This window comes from Pogona vitticeps, chromosome 3 (assembly GCF_051106095.1).
Source record: "Pogona vitticeps strain Pit_001003342236 chromosome 3, PviZW2.1, whole genome shotgun sequence".
Taxonomy (NCBI): Eukaryota; Metazoa; Chordata; class Lepidosauria; order Squamata; family Agamidae; genus Pogona; species Pogona vitticeps.
In genome coordinates, this window is record NC_135785.1 from 129,972,715 (window position 1) to 129,993,934 (window position 21,220).

The 21,220-nt window shown below is 42.5% G+C and overlaps 1 long non-coding RNA gene across 1 annotated transcript in view; it reads right to left on the reverse strand.

Moving 5' to 3' along the window:
• The window catches only part of LOC144588255 (uncharacterized), a 379,338-nt gene that overhangs the window by 176,667 nt on the left and 181,451 nt on the right, over positions 1-21,220 (reverse strand). The gene's annotated exons all lie outside the window — the stretch shown is intronic.

Here is a 21,220-nt window from a genome sequence, read left to right on the forward strand (position 1 = left end):
ATAGAGCTGTAAAACTTGCAAAAGACTACCGTAGGCCTGAACTGCACTGGGAAATCATTATTTTACTCTCCAAATCTATCTATCCTGAAAATTCCTTTCTCTTTATTTTCTTCAGATACTTCATTAACATTTCTATCCTTGGTGAACATTGGTTAGATATTTGCAACCCAGTGTGAGATTTCTCTTAGGCCTTTCCCTGTGCCACTTTTTTCTATAACGCTTCACTACTACCAGTGTTGATGAACAGGTATTTGAGGGAGAGAGACTGCAGAGTAAAATTAGGAGGATGAGGAATTCTGTCGATTCTCCCTTGCAAGTGACCTTCCTCATTTTTAAAAAATAAACATGTAATTTGCTGTGTTGGCTACCCAAAGAAGCCAGGACATTATGCATATACAGTGGTGCCCCACATGATGACGATAATCCATTCTGTCAAAATCACTGTGCAGCAAAATTGTCGTCATGCGAAAAAAACCATCTAATGCGTTCCAATGGGGAAATACCTCATTGTCCAGTGAAGATCGCCCATAGAGAACCGCCAATCAGCTGTTTAGAACCGCTGTATTGCAAAGCTTCTGTCTGGAAAACAGCCATTTTGTGAAGGGAGGGAAGCCATTTTGTGAAGGGAAGCCATTTTGCGGAGCCGGAAAAATCAACATTTTGTGAACAAACGATTTGCGAAACAGGGACCTAATCGACCTAAAGTGAAAACAAACCATAGGAACCATCATCAAAAGTCGTCATCAAGAAATTTCGTCATCATGCAGGGTTGTTGTAATGCAGGGCAACACTGTACATTACTTCATGGGCTTCATTGAAATTATAAGTCTTCTCAGCTAAATAGAAACTTGTAATAACCTGTAGTGGCTTCTTTGTTTGAGGAGCCAGGGTGTGATATTCAATCAACTGTTTCCTTGGCTGTAACTTTAAAACCACACCTTCAGTGCAGTGTGCATCTTTCTTTATTTACATGGAAGAAATATGCCTAGCAAATCCATCTGCTATGAATAGAGATTCCCTTCATGGATTGCTGCCTTGTCGTGGTGAAGGGGCTTGAGTAGTTCAGAGAAGTTATGGGCTATACCATGTAGGGAAACCCAAGATGGATAGGTCATAGTGGAGAGTTCTGTCTAAATGCAATCTATGTGGAGCAGGAACTGGCAATATCTTTGCCAAGAAAACCCCATGAACAGAAAAAAAGGCTAAAAAATATGATGCTGGAAGATGAGCCCCTCAGGTCAGAAGACATGCAACATGCTACTGAGGAATAATGGAGGACAAGTACAAGTAGCTCCAAAGCTAATGAAGTGGTTGGGCCAAAGCCAAAAGGACGCTCAGCTGTGGATGTGCATGAAAGTGAAAGGAAAGGCCAATGCTGCAAATAAAAATGCTGCATAGGTACATGGAATGTTTGATCCATGAACCTTGGTAAGCTGGATGTGTTCAAACAGGAGATGGCAAGAATAAACATTGACAACCTGGGTGCCAGTGAATTAAAATGACTGGGGAATGGGTGAAATCAATTCAGACTATTATCATATCTACTATTGTGGGCACGAATCCCATAGAAGAAATGGAGCAGCCCTCATAGTCAAAAAAAAGAGCGGGAAAACCTGTACTGGGATACAATCTCGAAAACGATAGAATGATTTCAATATGAATCCAAGGCAGACCTTTCAATGTCACAGTAATCCAACTTTATGCACCAACCACTGATGCTGAAAAGGCGGAAATTGACCAATTCTATGAAGACTTACAACACCTTCTAGAAATGACACGAAAGATATTCTTGTCATTATAGGGGACTGGAATGCTAAAGTAGGTAGTCAAGACATAAAAGGAACAACAGGTAAGTTTGGCCTTGGAGTTCAAAACGAAGTGTGGAAAAAGCTAATAGAGTTTTGTCAAGAGAACAAGCTGGTAATCACAAACACTCTTTTTCAACAAGAGGCGACTCTACACATGGACATCACCAGATGGGCAATACCAAAATCAGATTGATTATATTCTCTCCAACGAAAGTTGGAGAAGATGCCAGCCACAGAGACTGGTGAAACAACCTTCAGAACACGGCCAAAGAGCCCGAAAAAACCCACAACAACCAAAGTTGGAAAAGCTCTATACAATCAGCAGCAACAAGACCTGGAGCTGATTGTGGCTCTAATCATCAGCTTCTCATAGCAAAACTCAAGCTAGCACTGAAGAAAGTAGGAAAAACCACTGGGCTAGTCAGGTATAATCTAAACCAAATCCCCCATGAATATACACTGGAAGTGAACAACAGATTTAAGGAACTAGATTTGGTGGACAGAGTGCCTGAAGAACTCTGGATGGAGGGTCATAACATTGTACAGGTGGCAGCAACAAAAATCATCCCAAAGTAAAAGAAATGCAAGAAAGCAAAGTGGCTGTCCAACTAGGCTTTAAAAATAGCAGAGAAGAGAAAAGAAACAAAATGCAAAGGAGATAGGGAAAGCTACAGAAAATGGAACACAGACCTGCAGAGAATAGCAAGGAGAGACAAGAGAACCTTCTTAAATGAACACTGCAAAGAAATAGAGGGAAATAATAGAAAGGGAAAAACCAGAGATCTGTTCAAGAAAATTGGAACTACAGTGGGGTCTCGACTTACGAACTTAATCCGTATTGGAAGGCGGTTCTCAAGTCGAAAAGTTCGTATGGCGAATCTGCATTTCCCATAGTAATGCATTGAAAACCATTTAATCCGTAGCTGCTCTTTTCTGTCCATAGAAACTAATGGGAAGCTGCTATTCCACCTTCTACCACTAGAGGGGGATATTTTTCTTTTTTTTCCCCCTTAGGTCAAGAAAAGTTCAGGAAAGCAGGGGGGAGGCAGGGAACAGTTTGCAAAGCACTTTTGAAACCTTTTTGTTTCCAAGGATGCCAATTTTAAAACATGTTTTAAAGCATGTTGTGCTATTTCTTCAGCACAAAGACACACAGGCAGGACTCTGGAATTCACACCTTAGCCCAGTCTTTGCAAGCCAGAATGCCTGATCCACACAATTCTTCTGCAAAAACACAGACAGGCAGAACTCTGGAAGTCACACCTTAGCCCTTTCTTTGCAAGCCAGAATGCCTGACCCACACAATTCTTCTGCAAAAACACAGACAGGCAGGACTCTGGAAGTCACACCTTAGCCCTTTCTTTGCAAGCCAGAATGCCTGACCCACACAATTCTTCTGCAAAAACATAGGCAGGCAGAACTCTGGAAGTCACACCTTAGCCCTTTCTTTGCAAGCCAGAATGCCTGACCCACACAATTCTTCTGCAAAAACACAGACAGGCAGAACTCTGGAAGTCACACCTTAGCCCTTTCTTTGCAAGCCAGAATGCCTGACCCACACAATTCTTCTGCAAAAACACAGACAGGCAGGACTCTGGAAGTCACACCTTAGCCCTTTCTTTGCAAGCCAGAAAGCCTGACCCACACAATTCTTCTGCAAAAACACAGACAGGCAGGACTCTGGAATTCACACCTTAGCCCTTTCTTTGCAAGCCAGCATTCTGACCCAGAGAATTCTTCAGCACAAAGACACACAGCTCTTTTCCCACCAAACCAAACCAACCCAGAGGGAGGGAGGGAACAATGTGGAAAAGAGGCAGGAAGGAAAGAAGGAAGGAAGGAAGAAAGAAAAGGTCATCACTGGGGCACACAGACCCCTCAGACAAATGTTTGTGCTTTGAAGCACAAAATGGTCATCCAAACAATCCAAACAGCAAAGCAGAGAAAAGGAAACAATTCATTTTAGAGTCTCATCCCACGTTTCCCCAAATCCAAACAGCAAAGCAGAGAAAACAATTCATTTTGGAGTCTAATCGCACGTTTTCCCAGATCCAAACAGCAAAAAGGAAACAATTCATTTTAGAGTCTCACCCAACGTTTCCCCAAATCCAAACAGCAAAGCAGAGAAAATAATTCATTTTAGAGTCTCACCGCACATTTTCACAGATCCAAACAGCAAAGCGGAGAAAAGGAAACAATTCTCTCTTCCCTGGCCAACAGACGAATGGAAGCAGTTTGAATCTGCCGCTTTCCCCGCCTCTCCCGTTCTGCAGAAATCCTCCATACGGCCGCCATTTTCGCCACCCGGTAAATGAGGAAAGGGTGCGAAAACACTGCAGGCAGCCATTTTATTTACTCAGCAGCCATTTTGGAACTGCCAATCAGCTGTTCCTAAAACATTGTTATGTGATAATCGGTAAGCGAAATGCAAAGCAATGTTTTCCCATCGAAAAAAACTCACTTGCTATGCAGATTCGTCGTTAAACAAATCACTCGTTATGCGGGGCACCACTGTACGCCCTTTTCGCTGCCACCAAGTATTCTCTTAATACCAATTCAGGTCCCACACAAACAGGAGTTGCTCATTGTAACAGGCAGCCCTGACCTCACCTGTCCGTCACGGCTGGGCAGTGAATCATCAGCCAATGGGGTGATGGAGGGTGGAGCTGAAGAGGGAGGAGCTGGAAGAAAAAGGGGTGTGAAGAGGGTGAGAGAGATGAGATCGGGAGTGTGAGAAAGAGCTTGTCTAGAGGCCTGCGTGCCTTAGTGTTCAGTGAGGAAAGTCTGTGATTGATTAAATAATAAACAGTGATTGACATCGTGATTAGCTACCTGTGATTTACATATTTTATTTTGTTATTGCAATTAACCTGTTTTGTTTTGAAGGAAACCTTTGTCCTTCTTAATTAGTCATTATAATTGGTGGCAGCAAGTGTGAAGTGGTGTGGTGGGCATTCTGAGAGGCCTGAGTTGGCAGAGACATCAGAGTGGCCTGCCATGTCACACTCATATAACTTAGGAATCAGGAATCAGGCTTTTTATCTGTTACTATATATCTCAGTTCCCCAGGTAGCACTGAAAAGAACTGTTCAAGGCCCAGGACATTTTTCAAATCCTCTAGAGTCTCAACCCCTGCTTGCTCAAGCCATTTTTCTAAATACCTCTGCATATTGGCCCCTAATTGAGAATAGGTTTCACCAGGCTTTTTGGTCAATGCCCTAAATTTCCAGCTCAAATGCTCTGCATTGATCCCAAACCTTGCAAAAACCAGCTTTTTAAAAGCTTCATATTCTCTCACTTTTTCCTCAGGCATAAGGGCATATATTTCAGCGAGTTCGCCACTAATTTGGGTCCTTAAAAGGATCATTTTATCAGATTCTTGGATTTTATCATCCCAGCAGGCTCTCTCAAACAGAATCAGAAATGCCTCTGGATTATCCCCCTTTCTGAATTGTGGGAATTTCTTGAGGTCTGGTTTTGAAATCTCTTCTCTTGCTGAATTGTTATTATTCTGATTTAAGGCTGTTATTTCCAATTGTCTCATTTGCAATTGATATTCCATCTCCTTTTCCCTCATGGCCATTTCTCTTTCTCTGGCTTCTGCATCTGCCCTTCTGGCTTCAGCTCTTTCCTTTGCTACTAACTCAGCCCTCATTTTTTCTGTTTCTTGCTCTAATTGTCTGGCTTCAGCCCTTTCTCTTGCTCCTAACTCAGCCTGTCTGGCTTCACCTTTCTCTTGCTTCTACCTCCCTTTGCCTTAGCTGAAACTCCCTTTCCCATTTCCACTTTTGAAACTCTTGGGAGATTAAAGTAGCTTCTCCTCCCTTTGAGGCATCATCCTCTTGAGCAGCCACCTCTTGAGCATCATCATTTTCTTGCTTGGCTACTTCAAGAGGACTTTCTTCTTCATGAGGTAACCCTTGTCCTTCAGGTACCTCCATAGCTAACCTTTTCCCTCTCTTAAGAGGCATGGCTTATCTGTGTTCTTGGATTCAAAAACACAAAACTATTTTTAAAAGCGACCTATTTTTTTCTCTGTTAGGGAGAGATACGTAGTAGCTTAGACAGCCTGCTCCAGGCTTGCTTCGCTACTATGTTATTCCAGGCACCCTGCCTGAGCTCCTTGTGGGATACACTGTTTCTTTTGGCTTCCAGCCACACACCTATATATTTTTCTGATTTCCAAGCTTCTCTGCTTGTTCTTGTTCCCCTCAGATCTGTGTTTGACCCTGGTTTCCACTCCTTGTCCCCTCAGCCCTCTCTTCTCAGAGCCTAGGACCCGAAAGTTAGCCCACTGTTCTTCCACAATCTTGACGTAAACCTTAAACTGTTGAATTTTCCCCTTTTCTGTAGTCCTTCCCTGGTCTGCCTCAGGAGTCCCTTTTAAGCTTTTCACCAATCTACTTCCAAGGGTCCCACTCCTGCCCTGGCAGCACCAGACTACTAGGTTCCCTAAGCTCAGGAAATTCAAGTTTTTCTTTGGTTTCCTGGAATCTTTTTGGATCACTGGATTATCTTTCGATCCCACTTCTGCTGCCACCACTTGTGGTGACCCCCCTTTATGCCCTTTATATCTTTGGGCTCTAGAAAGGTAAATGCGCCCTTTTCGCTGCCACCAGGTATTCTCTTAATACCAGTTCAGGTCCCACACAAACAGGAATTGCTCATATAACTTAGGAATCAGGTTTTCAATTAAACATTCTTTTATTAATGAACAAATAAAAAGGAAATCAATATATAACTGGTTCAGGTATTCATGTACAGTGGTGTCCCACATAGCGACATTAATCCATACCAAAAAAAGTCGCTATCTGGATTCCTTGCTATGCGGGGCAAAAAACCCCATAGGAACGCATTAAAACACGTTTAATGCAAAACTCACCGCTATGCAGAAATCCTCCATCTGGCTGCCATTTTCGCCACCTGGTGTCAGCAAAGTCAATTTCCTAAGAAATTGCTCAGCCACGGGAAGAGAGGTTCAAAAGTAAATCACTCCTTTACCAGGCAAACTGGGTCCGTAAGTTTTGCCTTAGGGTAGCTAAAATTTACTCTGGCACCAAGTCTGACCGATTTCATTGAGAACCAAGCCACACATGTGAGTACCAGGGAATTCCATCCTTCTAGCACTCATAAATCAGTTGGACCCAAATTGGTAGTGTTAAGTTATGTGGCCTTGTAAAATACATCAATTTAGATAAGCCAATTATTTATAACAGCTTGTATCTATTCAAGAAGTTAACTTACAGATCTTAGGCATATTTACTTTTATTAGAAAAATATAATTCTGAGAGAAAACAAGTTAAGCAAAGCATAGTAAAGCATATTTACAATTTACAACCCCATCCCCATTGATAGGAGATAGAATTCCTCTGAAACAAACAAAAATAATAAAACATCTAGCTAACAAAAAGAAGAGGGGGGCGGACCTCCCCTCCAGCTTCAGGAAAAATTACATCTTAAAACAAACTACAAGTCCTAATGTCCATCATCAAAACAACATTCCATCAGGCTTCTGGAAAATCCAAAGTAAACTTTCTCAATAGGAAAAACTCAGGCTTACTGTCCTTTGGATTAGATAGTCCATGCCAAGTGCTGTATGTTGGCATCCATCTTCCGTCTCCCTCGTGGTAGAATCTCTTCCTTTCTTCTTCCCATGAGGCTCAGGGAAAGTTGTTTAGTCTTCCTCACCCAGTACTAGCCAGGTTGCTTAGTTACGAGATAAGACCACGCTGGACAGTACAGCTAGGAATCAACTTTGGAAATTTCCACTCTCAACTCACACACAGAAATAAGATGAATTCATTTTGGCTAACTTTGTGATTACAAATCCCATCAATAAATCATTTAATGAACTTTCATAACCAAGCTTATCACACCTGGCAAGCGAGGAAACCGCACAAAAATGCTGCGGGCAGCCATTTTGTTTACTCAGTGGCCATTTTGGAACCACCGATCAGCTGTTTTTAAAACATCGCAATGCGAAGATCGGTAAGCAAAACGCTTACCGATCATCGCAATGCAATTTTTGGCCACTTAAAATATCGCAATGCGATTGCAAAAATGATCACAAAAAACATCGCTATGTGGATTCGTTGTTAAATGGGGTGCTCGCTATGCGGGGCACCACTGTATAATAAATCATGTGTTCAATCACTGATATTCAGAACTCTTGTGTACTTTAAATCAATATTTCCCATGTTTTACTTATAAGTTCATTTCTGCCTGTTACATGTGTGTTTTAATCTTTCAGTTTCTTTTCTGAACCTCTTTTTATCTATTCCTAAACCCTAACACTTTCTCAACATCTTGTGGTCCCTAATTCTCTCTATCTCTCCCTGATTCCAACTCTACCCCTCTCTCATTCCAACTGTCTCCCTAACTGTCTCTTCCAGCTGTCTTAACTGTCCTTTTTGCTCCGTCCCTCATGCTCTATCCTCTGATTGAGAGGCAGGTATGACGTCATCTTTTGGATTCCATTACATCTTCTTCTGCTTCATTGACTACACAAAAGCCTTTGACTGTGTCAACCGCAGCAAACTATGGCAAGTCCTTAAAGAAATGGGAGTGCCTAACCTCCTTATATATCTCCTGAGAAATCTATATGTGGGACAGGAAGCAACAGTTAGAACTGGATATGGATCAACTGATTGGTTCAGAATTGGGAAAGGAGTATGATAAGGCTGTCATATTGTCCCCCTGGTTATATAACATATGCAGAATGCATCATGTGAAAGGCAGGACTGGATGAATCCCAAACCAGAATTAAGATTGCCGGAAGAAATATCAACAACCTCAGATATGCAGATGATACCACTTTGATGGCAGAAAGTGAGGAGGAATTAAATAACTTCTTAATGAGGGTGAAAGAGAGAAGCACAAAAATGGTCTGAAGCTCAACATAAAAAAAGTTAAGATCCTGGTTACTGGTCCCATGACCTCCTGGAAAATAGAAGGGGAAGATTTGGAGGCTGTGACAGATTTCACTTTCTTGTGCTCCATGATCACTGCAGATGGTGACAGCAGCCCAGAAAGTGTGAGGGCAAGAGGAGAAGGGGACCACAGAGGATGAGATGGTCGAACAGTGTCACCGAAGCTATCTACATGAATTTGACCGAACTCTGAGAGGCAGTGGAAGACAGGAGGGCCTCATGTTCTCTGGTCCATGGGGTCACGAAGAGTCGGACACAACTTAATGATTAAACAACAACAACAACAATGAATAGAGATGGAAGTATTTGTATTTGTGTACAAATACCCCCATCTCTAGCCATGAACTTTTGGGATTCTAAATTCTCTGCACTAACAACATTGGTGCAGGCCTGATGAAGTACAATCTCTCCAAAAAAATTAGCAGATTATATTATTTTTTAAGTTATCTGAAGTTTCACTGCAAACATATTAGCACTGGAGAGAAATGACTGAAGTAGTGTTTTGCGTTTGAGCAATGAATCCTGTGTTTAAGTTCTATGGACCAATCACAAGACAAAACAGGCTAAATTGCAAATTCGGGAGATGGGTAAGCTCCTGCAGGGGGGGCAATCAAATGCAATAAAACTTTGAAGGATTCCCCTCTTTTAATTATCGGCTATCTATATAGTGTACAATGGGATGTGTTGGCGCTGTGGGCTAAACCTCAAAAGCCTGTGCTGTAGGGTCAGAAGACCAGCAGTTGTAAGATCGAATGAATGTGACAGAGTGAGCTCCCATCACTTTTTCCCAGCTCCTCACCAACATAGCAGTTCGAAAGCATGCAAATGCGAGTAGATAAATAGGTACCACCTTGGTGGGAAGGTAAAATGGCATTCCCTAGTCACGCTGGCCACGTGACCACGGAAACTGTCTTCAGACAAGCGTTGGCTTTGTGGCTTGAAAATGGGATGAGCACTGCCTCCTAGAATCGGACACCAACTGGACTAAAGATGTCAAGGAGAACCTTTACCTAAACGTTATATAGTGTACTGCTGTTAGGAGCTCTCTCTTCTAAAGCCAGAACTTCTGGGCTCTTTGGTTGTTGCTATCCCAACTTAATGATTGGCACACAAGGGTACGATCCTGTATAAACTGTCTGAAAGCAGCCAGTATTGAATTCATTTGGACTTACCCTGGGTAAGTATGTATAGGTAGATAGTTATAGGATTACTCAGTGAGTGTCCTCTGTGATTTAATGGAGACCTTACAAGACAATTCCTTTTTATATTTTTCTTATTGAGACCATAAGAACGTGTTGCTCATCAAAGGTTATCCTACTTCCTGCTGTACAAAAAGACCTAAATTCCCCCAGTAAACCATTGTAAGCCTTTGCTAATGTGTTTCGCCATTCCCTCCAAAGAGTGCATCCCAATATAGTGAGATCATTAAAATTATTTCAGACTCCAGAATATCAGAACATTTATTCACCCTTAAGCACTAGATCTGCACTGATCTTAATGGGTATTTCCTAGGTATCAAGACAATTTTCATCTTCTCTGGCCCCCCTTCACTCCCATGAGTGTGCTTGCCTTTCTTTTCCAAATTATTTGACTTTTATAGTCATGGCCAAAAATATTGGCAGCCTTGCAATTCTGTCAGAAAATACAACCCTTCTCTCATGAAATTGTTGCAGTTGCAAACGTTTTAGTACTCACATGTTCATTTCTTTGTTTTGCGTTGGAACAACACAAAAAAATGGAGAAGAAAAGTTAAATCTGATACAATCTCAAGTGTTAGAGCAGTATGACAGTGGAACCAGTTACCTTGGGAGCTGGTGAGTGCTCCAACACTGGAGGCATTCAAGAAAAACCTAGATAATCACCTGGGAGATATGCTTTGATTGTCTTCCTGCACTGAGCATGGGGTTGGACTTGATGGCCTTGTAGGCCCCTTCCAACTTCACTTTTCTACGATTTTATGATTCTATGAAAATCCAGATGATAGTTCCCTCACTGGTTGTGGTGTTTACAATTTTGATGACAATTTCTCATCATTTAAGTTATGCAGGATTTTGTAGTACAAGCTGCAAATCTATTATGCTAGCAAGTTGAAAACCTGAGTGCTTCCCCTATAAACAGTGATGGTTCTATTGTGTTTACATCAGCTCTCTGAAAATGTGATTTCCTACTACCTATGAAAGATATGCATAGGTACTGTAGTTACTGCCAAATCTATGTTTTGGTTTTTACCTTCCAGATCTGATTGCGTCAGATCATTGTTCCTTCTAAGGCAATGTTGTCACTACTGATTGATAGCAATATTCTAGGGCAGTGGTCCCCAACCTTGGGCCTCCAGATGTTCTTGGACTTCAACTCCCAGAAATCCTGGCCAGCAGAGGTGGTGGTGAAGGCTTCTGGGAGTTGTAGTCCAAGAACATCTGGAGACCCAAGGTTGGGGACTACTGTTCTAGGGTACCATAACAGCTTTCCAATCCTGGAAATCTGAAAAAGTAAACTTGAGACTCCCTAGGTGCAAAGCTGTGCTGATCTTCTGCTGATTTTCCACTGAGTTCCCACAATCTTCCTCTCGCACACCCTCTTTTCCTTACCCTGCATTGATAGCAATAACAGGCTTATCCTGCTGGACACAAATATGTTAACGTGTGAACCTACGAATATCCAGCAGAGTACTATTTCAGGTCTTGATGGCAAAATAACTCACGCATACATGTTCAGCTTCCTCCAGCATGACACGTGTATTTACAGCATATACATATATACAAAGCGGCAGCACGACAACATGGAATCATCAGTAGAAGAGGGAAGGGTGGTACATCTTCTCTGTACAGTTCATATATATACACTTAAGCATTTGCCCTTGTCCAATCAGAGCAGGTGTTGCATCATCCAGGCACCACCTATCCAGAGTCACTGTGACTCAGCATTTTACACACCTGGATGTCATGGCAGCTCATTAATACTTCTGTTCTGTTCAGGCCTGTAAATTTTTAATAATCTGACAAAATATCATGCCACACTTCCCTGTACCATCCTCAGAAAGGGGAGAGGATGCCTCACAGCTGAAGAAAGTGCAGAAGGGGAATTATGTGGTCCAGTTAACAGTCTACTCCCAGACATTTAAGGAAAGAGGGTGGTTTCCAACTCTGCCCATGAGGTCTCAGAGAATGAAGAGAACATAGCAGATGTTAGAGCTATTTTGCTTGAGGGAATAACAAAAGATCAATAGGTTGGAAATGAAGCAGCATTTCAAGGTATCTTGGTAACTAATTTGAGACAGCTGGATACCTGGTAGGGACATGCTGAGAGCCATAATTTTTGTGTGCTCAGAAAGCTAAGTCTGTGGGAGATGATGTATAAAACTGCCTCTTGACTGTTTCCCACTTCTGTCTACCTAGATTCCTCATCATTTCTTATGACCTGGATTGTCTGACAAATGCACCTATCTCTGATTCCTGGAGATAAGTTGACTGATTCATTGGATTGCACCTTTGCACACTGTGAATGACCAACCCACACTGGGAAAAGGATTGTCCTTGACAATGGAGCTTGGCCCTTCCTGCCTGCCAACATAAGAACAATATTTGGCTGGTTGAATGCAGTTGACCTCACAATTTTTTTAAAAAAATTACACCAATTTTTAAAATATAACATTAGAAATAAAGCAAAATAGAGTTTTGAATACAGGTGACATGCTTCCCATACATATTGGGTTTAGACGCTTAATAACTCTGTAGTTTCCTGTAGATAGGCAGAGAAAATGTTTTTCCATCTACAGTTTATCTCTTTGTATCTTTTCTTCCGTAGCAGCTACTTTTCTCCTGTCCAGTACCAATAAGCATAGATAACCATAGTTAGAGGCAGCCAGTGATTATGAATCCCTCCAGCTTTCAGAGTTCTCAATGATAAAGCCTGATTTATGCATGGCTATGTTTCATGGGGCCAGTGCAATGGTCAGCTGAAATCTAATTAGATAAAGAACACAATCAAGTCAATAATTAATTTAAATTTTTCTTAATAATCCTCTGGTTTATGAATGTGGGATATTGTGCTTCTCTAACCCCAACACTGGTTGTATTCAAAGAAAAGTAGACCTGTCAGATATACTGTGTTTTGAATTCTTACATTAAAAGCAGGGGGCTGGAGTCAATGTTCTTACAGGCCAGTTCCAACTTAAATTTTCTATGATTCTGTGTTTATAGCTAGGATTGAAAATGTCAGGAAATGGCCAAATATTGCTGCAAAATATCATGCCTGTGTTGCCAGTGGGAAGAAAGATGCCAAACTTTGCATAGCAAAGGACAGCCTGAATGTTGATGACACTAATGGCAGCAGCCAAGAGGGTCTGAGCACCCTCTTGTGTTTACTACTAGAGGTGGGCATGAACCACCAAAATGGTAGTTTGTCTTGGTTCATGGAACTCCGTAAACCATGAACCACAAACTATGAATTTAGATTCTTTTTCCTGAGCAAACCATGAATCAGATTATTGTTGTAGGTATTTCAGGCTGTTTGACTGTGTTCCGAAGGTTTTCTTCCTAATGTTTTGCCAGTCTGTGTGGCTGGCATCTTCAGAGGATAGAAGTTAGAACTCTGTCTGTGTTCTGGTGTACTGTGTGGGATAGTTGAGTATTTCTAGCTGTGTGATCAGCTTTTTGTCCTTTTCAGTAGATTGAGTGATTATGGTGATCAGGGTGTTTTTTTGTTATGAGTGTATTGTTGTGATAAAGGGGAGAGATGGTCTGTCACTGTGATTTATGGGTGTCGTTAGCTAGTCTTTCATATGCAGTGATCACCAGTCCTTGTGGCTGGGTAGAGTTCATTGACCTTTTGCAGGCTCTATTTCTCAGTGTTGGAAGCCAGGCTTTGTTGATTTTTAGACTTTCTTCTTTTATGTTGAAGCTGTGCTGGTGTTTGTGGACTTCAATGGCTTCCCTGTGTAGTCTAAGATAATGATTGCTGGTGTTGTCCAGTACTTCTATTTTTTGAAATAGGATTTCATGTCCAGCTTGTTTCAGGCCATGTTCAGCTACTGCCAATTTTTCAGGTTGTTTTAGACTGCAGTGTCTAAAATGGACAATAATAAATAAAGCTTGAAGCCTCTAAGCTAATGAGCGGGTAAAGGAGATAAGGACCGAAAGGAATTTAGTTGTGGCGAGCTCTTTGATGATCGTCCCTATTTTAAGTGAATTAACTTGAAAATGAAACTAACTTCTGGCAGAGGGCTGGTCCCAGGTCAGAACAATAAAAACTGTGCCTGGAAATTGTTTGTTGAACTACGGTAAACTATTATGGACAGATCCTGTCTGGATGTTATAAAGAATCTGACAGAACTTTTAATAGTAGATGGAATACTGGTTCTTTTTTTTTCTTTTTTTAAATTTTATTTTATACAAAAAATACAGAAAAAAACACATACATAACATCAAAAATACAAAAAAATACAAGTAATAGTGCTTATTATAAACTAAATTCTAACGTGCACCCCATACCCACGGGAATCTATTTACTATAATAAAATTTTTTTTACATATTACCTCTCCAAAATTGTATTGAGTATTTTTTAGAGGCTTTCCCCCTTCCTTTCACTAACACAAATTCCACAAATTTACCCCAATATCATAGAAATTGTTACAACTTATTTCCCCTCTTTTTAAGTTCCATAGTCAATTTATCATTTAATGCAATGTCCCATACTTCACAATACCAGTCTTCAATTTTAATATCATTCTTGTCTTTCCAAAATCTAGCTATTAATATTCTAGAACCTGTCATAAAATTAGTGATTAATTCTTTCGAGTGATGGTCCAAATCTGTGTTATGAAAAATTGAAAATAAAGCAATTTTGGCATTAAAATCAATATCTTTACCAAATATATCACACATTTTTTTAAAAATCAATTCCCAAAATTTCTTAACCACTTTACATTCCCACCCCATATGAAAATATGTACCAATTTCCTCATCAGATTTCCAACATGCTTTGGGGTATGTTGGATTTATTATATTCAGTTTTACAGGAGTCAAATACCACCTTAGACAGATTTTAAATTTTTTTCCCTTTATTCTTGTTGACATTAATCTTAATGCTCTCATCCTCCACATTTTTGTCCAATCCTCTATTTTAATTTCTGTTTTTAAATCATTTTCCCAAATTAATTTTAAACCTTCTATTCCCCATTCTTTTTCCTCTTGTTCCAAAATTATATTATATATTTTACTTACTATTCCTTTCGAAATTGTATCTTGCATATCTTCATGTGATGACAGAAATTGTTCGTACTTAGTAAGTTCTCTACATTTACCATTAGTTTTCAACCAATCCTTTGTCCAGGTGTCTAACTGAATAAGATTATACCATGATAGTTTATTAGATTGACGTTTAGACATAATCAACTCCTTCGATCTCGTGTTACTCATCCAGTCCTTCAATCTTGCAACCCTTTTATTCTTAAATAGGTCTACTAAATCCTTTAGATTTGTAGGAAAGTTTTCTGTCTCAGTCACTAATTTTAATGGTGAAGTTGAGGGACAAAACTTCTCTTTATATTTATTCCAAATATTTAACAGGTTTCTTTAAAAAAAGGGGGTTTTCATCTGATTTATTAAACTTCTCTTTACTATATTAAACAACTATCCTTCAGCATTTCCATTTATTTCTGAAGATTCCATCTCCCACCAAATTAATTTTTCTTTATTGTATATAATATCTCCAATAACTCTTAATTGATTTGCTATATAATAATTTTTAACATTGGGCATACCTAAACCTCTCTTTTTTTGAGCCTTATACCAATAGGGCCGTGTTGCAGCAGTGTTCCTGTCTTCGGGGGAGTTCCTGTTACATCTGCCGTCTCCAGGCACCCGGTGAGAGAGAGTGTCTGGTGGAACGTCTGGCCAGACTCCCTTGACCTTTCAGGACTAGGCCCTGCTGCTGCCGTGGGCTACTCCACCCCTCTTTAACAACAACCACCTGGCTGAGAGGGGAAGGAGGCTAGAAAAGCTAGAAAAGCCAGAAGCTTTGCTAGGGCCGTGTTGCAGCAGTGTTCCTGTCTTCGGGGGAGTTCCTGTTACATCTGCCGTCTCCAGGCACCCGGTGAGAGAGAGTGTCTGGTGGAACGTCTGGCCAGACTCCCTTGACCTTCAGGACTAGGCCCTGCTGCTGCCTCGGGCTACTCCACCCCTCTTTAACAACAGCCACCTGGCTGAGAGGGGAGGGAAACGATCCGGATGCTAGAGGCCTGCCCTCCTTACCCCTCCCCTAGAACCGAGTTCTATCAGCATGTCTGAAGTCGATCCCTGGAGCAGAAACTGCTGGACTCTCTGGCACTGGTTGTGGAGCCTTTGCTTTTTTGGCAAAGCTGTGGGGCGAAACCCTGGGTGGAACTCTGGACGATTGTGAGGCAGAGAGAACTGGCCCACTGGTCCCTGTCCAGCCGGTTGACAGGTTGGATTTCCAAGGGACATTATTAGTATCGCATCAGGGGAAATTTAGAACAATTTAATTTGATGTGATTAAACTATGTTTTTATTATATGCAGTTTTAATATTATTGTAAATGGATTGCTTCATGGATTGCTTCATGGATTGCTGCCTTGTCGTGGCGAAGGGGCTTGAGTAACTCAGAGAAGCTATGGGCTATGCCGTGCAGGGACACCCAAGACGGACAGGACATAGTGGAGAGTTCCGACTAAACGCAATCCACCTGGAGTAGGAAATGGCAAGCCACTCCAGTATCTTTGCCAAGAACGCCCCATGATCAGAAACAAAAGGCTAAAAGATATGACGCTGGAAGATGGGCCCCTCAGGTCGGAAGGCGTCCAACATGCTACTGGGGAAGAGTGGAGGACAAGTACAAGTAGCTCCAGAGCTAATGAAGTGGTTGGGCCAAAGCCGAAAGGACGCTCAGCTGTGGACGTGCCTGGAAGTGAAAGGAAAGTCCAATGCTGTAAAGAAAAATACTGCATAGGAACCTGGAATGTAAGATCTATGAACCTTGGGAAGCTGGAGGTGGTCAAACAGGAGATGGCAAGAATAAACATTGACATCCTGGGCATCAGTGAACTAAAATGGACAGGAATGGGCGAATTCAGCTCAGATGATTATCATATCTACTACTGTGGGCAAGAATCCCGTAGAAGGAATGGAGTAGCCCTCATAGTCAACAAAAGAGTGGGAAAAGCTGTAATGGGATACAATCTCAAAAATGATAGAATAATGTCAATACGAATCCAAGGCAGACCATTCAACATCACAATAATCCAAGTTTATGCACCAACCAGCATTGCTGAGGAGACTGAAATTGAACAATTCTATGAAGATTTACAACACCTTCTAGAACTGACACCAAAGAAAGATGTTCTTCTCATTCTAGGGGACTGGAATGCTAAAGTAGGGAGCCAAGAGATAAAAGGAACAACAGGGAAGTTTGGCCTTGGAGTTCAGAACGAAGCAGGACAAAGGCTAATAGAGTTTTGTCAAGAGAATAAGCTGGTCATCACAAACACTCTTTTCCAACAACACAAGAGGCGACTCTATACATGGAAATCACCAGATGGGCAATATCGAAATCAGATTGATTATATTCTCTGCAGCCAAAGATGGAGAAGCTCTATACAGTCAGCAAAAACAAGACCTGGAGCTGACTGCGGCTCTGATCATCAGCTTCTCATAGCAAAATTCAAGCTTAGACTGAAGAGAGTAGGAAAAACCACTGGGCCACTCAGGTATAATCTAAACCAAATCCCTTATGAATACACAGTGGAAGTAAAGAACAGATTTAAGGAACTAGATTTGGTGGACAGAGTGCCAGAAGAACTTTGGATAGAGGCTCGTAACATTGTCCAGGAGGCAGCAACGAAAACCATTCCAAAGAAAAGGAAATGCAAGAAAGCAAAGTGGCTGTCCAACGATGCCTTAGAAATAGCAGAGAGGAGAAGGGAAGCAAAATGCAAGGGAGATAGGGAAAGTTACAGAAAATTGAATGCAGACTTCCAAAGAATAGCAAGGAGAGACAAGAGGGCCTTCTTAAATGAACAATGCAAAGAAATAGAGGAAGATAACAGAAAAGGAAAGACCAGAGATCTGTTCAGGAAAATTGGAGATATTAGAGGAACATTTTGCGCAAAGATGAACATGATAAAAGACAAAAATGGGAGGGACCTAACAGAAGCAGAAGACGTCAAGAAGAGGTGGCAAGAATACACAGAGGAATTATATCAGAAAGATTTGGATATCCCGGACAACCCAGACAATGTAGTTGCTGACCTTGAGCCAGACATCCTGGAGAGTGAAGTCAAGTGGGCCTTCGAAAGCCTGGCTAACAACAAGGCCAGTGGAGGTGATGGCATTCCAATTGAACTATTTAAAATCTTGAAAGATGATGCTGTTAAAGTGCTACATTCAATATGCCAGCAAGTTTGGAAAACTCAACAGTGGCCAGAGGATTGGAAAAGATCAGTCTACATCCCAATCCCAAAGAAAGGCAGTGCCAAAGAATGCTCCAACTACCGCACAATTGCACTCATTTCACACGCTAGCAAGGTTATGCTCAAAATCCTCCAAGGTAGGCTTCAGCAGTATGTGGACCGAGAACTCCCAGAAGTACAAGCTGGATTCCGAAGAGGCAGAGGAACTCGAGACCAAATTGCTAACTTGCGCTGGATTATGGAGAAAGCCAGAGAGTTCCAGAAAAATATCTACTTCTGCTTCATTGACTATGCGAAAGCCTTTGACTGTGTGGACCACAGCAAACTATGGCAAGTTCTTAAAGAAATGGGAGTGCCTGACCACTTTATCTGTCTCCTGAGAAACCTATATGTGGGAGAGGAAGCAACAGTCAGAACTGCTCATGGAACAACTGAGTGGTTCAAAATTGGGAAAGGAGTACGGCAAGGCTGTATACTGTCCCCCAGCTTATTTAACTTGTATGCAGAATACATCATGAGGAAGGCTGGACTGGAAGAGGCCCAAGCCGGAATTAAGATTGCCGGAAGAAATATCAACAACCTCCGATATGCAGATGATACCACTCTGATGGCAGAAAGTGAGGAGGAATTGAAGAACCTTGTAATGAGAGTGAAAGAGGAGAGTGCAAAAAACGGTCTGAAACTCAACATCAAAAAAACTAAGATCATGGCCACTGGTCCCATCACCTCCTGGGAAATAGAAGGGGAAGATATGGAGGCAGTGTCAAATTTTATTTTCCTGGGCTCCATGATCACTGCAGATGGAGACAGCAACCCCGAAATTAAAAGACGCCTTCTTCTTGGGAGGAAAGCAATGACAAATCTTGACAGCATCTTGAAAAGCAGAGACATCACCTTGCCAACAAAAGTCCGAATAGTCAAAGCTATGGCTTTTCCTGTCGTGATGTATGGAAGTGAGAGTTGGACCATAAAGAAAGCAGACTGCCGAAGAATTGATGCCTTTGAATTGTGGTGCTGAAGGAGGCTCTTGAGAATCCCCTGGACTGCAAGGAGAACAAACCTATCAGTTCTAAAGGAAATCAACCCTGAGTGCTCACTGGAAGGACAGATCCTGAAGCTGAGGCTCCAGTACTTTGGCCATCTCATGAGAAGAAAAGAGTCCTTGGAAAAAACCCTGATGTTAGGAAGGTGTGACGGCAAGAGGAGAAGGGGACGACCGAGGATGAGATGGCTGGACAGTGTCTGTGAAGCAGCCAACATGAACCTGACACAACTCCGGGAGGCAGTAGAAGACAGGAGGGCCTGGCGTGCTCTGGTCCATGGGGTCACGAAGAGTCGGACACGACTAAATGACTAAACACACACACAAATGTTTTATTTGTCATTAATGTTTATACTTAGTTATTATTTGTCAATTTGATTTGTTTAATATTTTATAGTGTATTTTTTCTTTTCTTTTTTGTTCTTCCCTCTTTTCTATCTGTATTATTTTTGTTTCTGTCTTCTGCCAGTTGCATAGAGACCCACAGTGGACCTGATGGAACAGGAAGGGGGGAGGGCGTTGGAGGGGGCAGCCATTGAGGTGGTGCTGGGTAGGGGAAGGAATGGTGGTGGGGGTAGAACACGCCCGCGTGGGAGAAGAGAGGTTAGATATCTTACATCTATCCCCTCTTCTAGTCCTACCTCCAACCAAATGGTATCAGGCGACCATATCAGCAAACCCTCGAGCCACACGGTTCTGTTGATGAACGCCAGGTCAGTACAAAATAAAACTGCCCTCATCCATGATGTAATTCTGGATGAGGGTGCTGACCTGGCGTGCATTACTGAGACCTGGGTGGGAGAGGAAGGTGGTGTCCCCCTCTCCCAGCTGTGTCCTCCTGGGTACTCAGTCCAGCACCAGTGTCGCTCAGAGGGTCGGGGAGGGGGAGTTGCTATAGTCTATAGGAGTTCTATCTCCTTGACCAGGCTTCCTATCCCCTTGAGAGGAGGTCTTGAGGGCCTGTATTGTGTGTTGGGCTTACTAGACAGATTAGGGATTATGTTGGTGTACCACCCACCCTGTTGCGTACCAACAGTCTCCCTACCTGAGCTGACGGAGGTGGTCTCAGACCTGGTGTTGAGGACTCCCAGGCTGTTGGTGCTGGGGGACCTCAACATCCATGCTGAGGCTGCCTTGACTGGGGTGGCTCAGGACTTCATGGCCGCCATGACAACCATGGGGCTGTCTCAATGTGTCATCGGCCCGACACATGAGAAGGGCCACACCTTGGACCTGGAAGGTGGTGGTTTGGATGTGGAGGGGCTGGTTGTGACCCCATTGTCATGGTCAGACCACTTCCTGGTCAAGTTTAGTCTATTAGCTTCTTCTTCCCTCTGCAAGGGTGGGGGATCGATTAATATGATCCGCCCCCGGAGACTAATGGATCCGGATGGTTTCCTGAATGCTCTGGGGGAGTATCCGTCTGATATGGTCGGCGTTCCTGTCGAAGCTCAGGTCACCCTATGGAATAGGGAGATGACCCGGGCGGTTGACACGATTGCGCCTAAGCGCCCTCTCCCTGCTCGCCAAGCCCAGACAGCTCCCTGGTATACTTCTGAACTGCGGGCGATGAAGCGAGAGGGGAGACGGCTAGAGCGCAGGTGGAGGAAGTCCCGCTGGGAATCCGATCGAACACGACTTAGAGCCCATTATCGGGCCTATTTCGTGGCAATACGGCTGGCGAAACGGCAATATTTCTCCAGCCGCATTGCTTCCTCAGAATGTCATCCAGCAGAGCTGTTTCGGGTGGTCCGGGATCTTCTTCAACCAGGAAATCCGGTGGAGGTCCCGGACTGCTCATCAGCTCGCTGTGATGAGTTTGCTATTCATTTTGAGGAAAAAATCGCTCAGATTCGCAGTGGGCTGGACTCCACTGTTACTGCAAAATCGGAAGATGTGCCCAGTGTGCTGTGCTTAGGTCAGACTTTAATGGATGAGTTTCAATTGTTGAGACCTGAGGATGTGGACAGGGTGCTTGGATCTGTCCGTTCTACCACCACGCTGCTCGACCCTTGC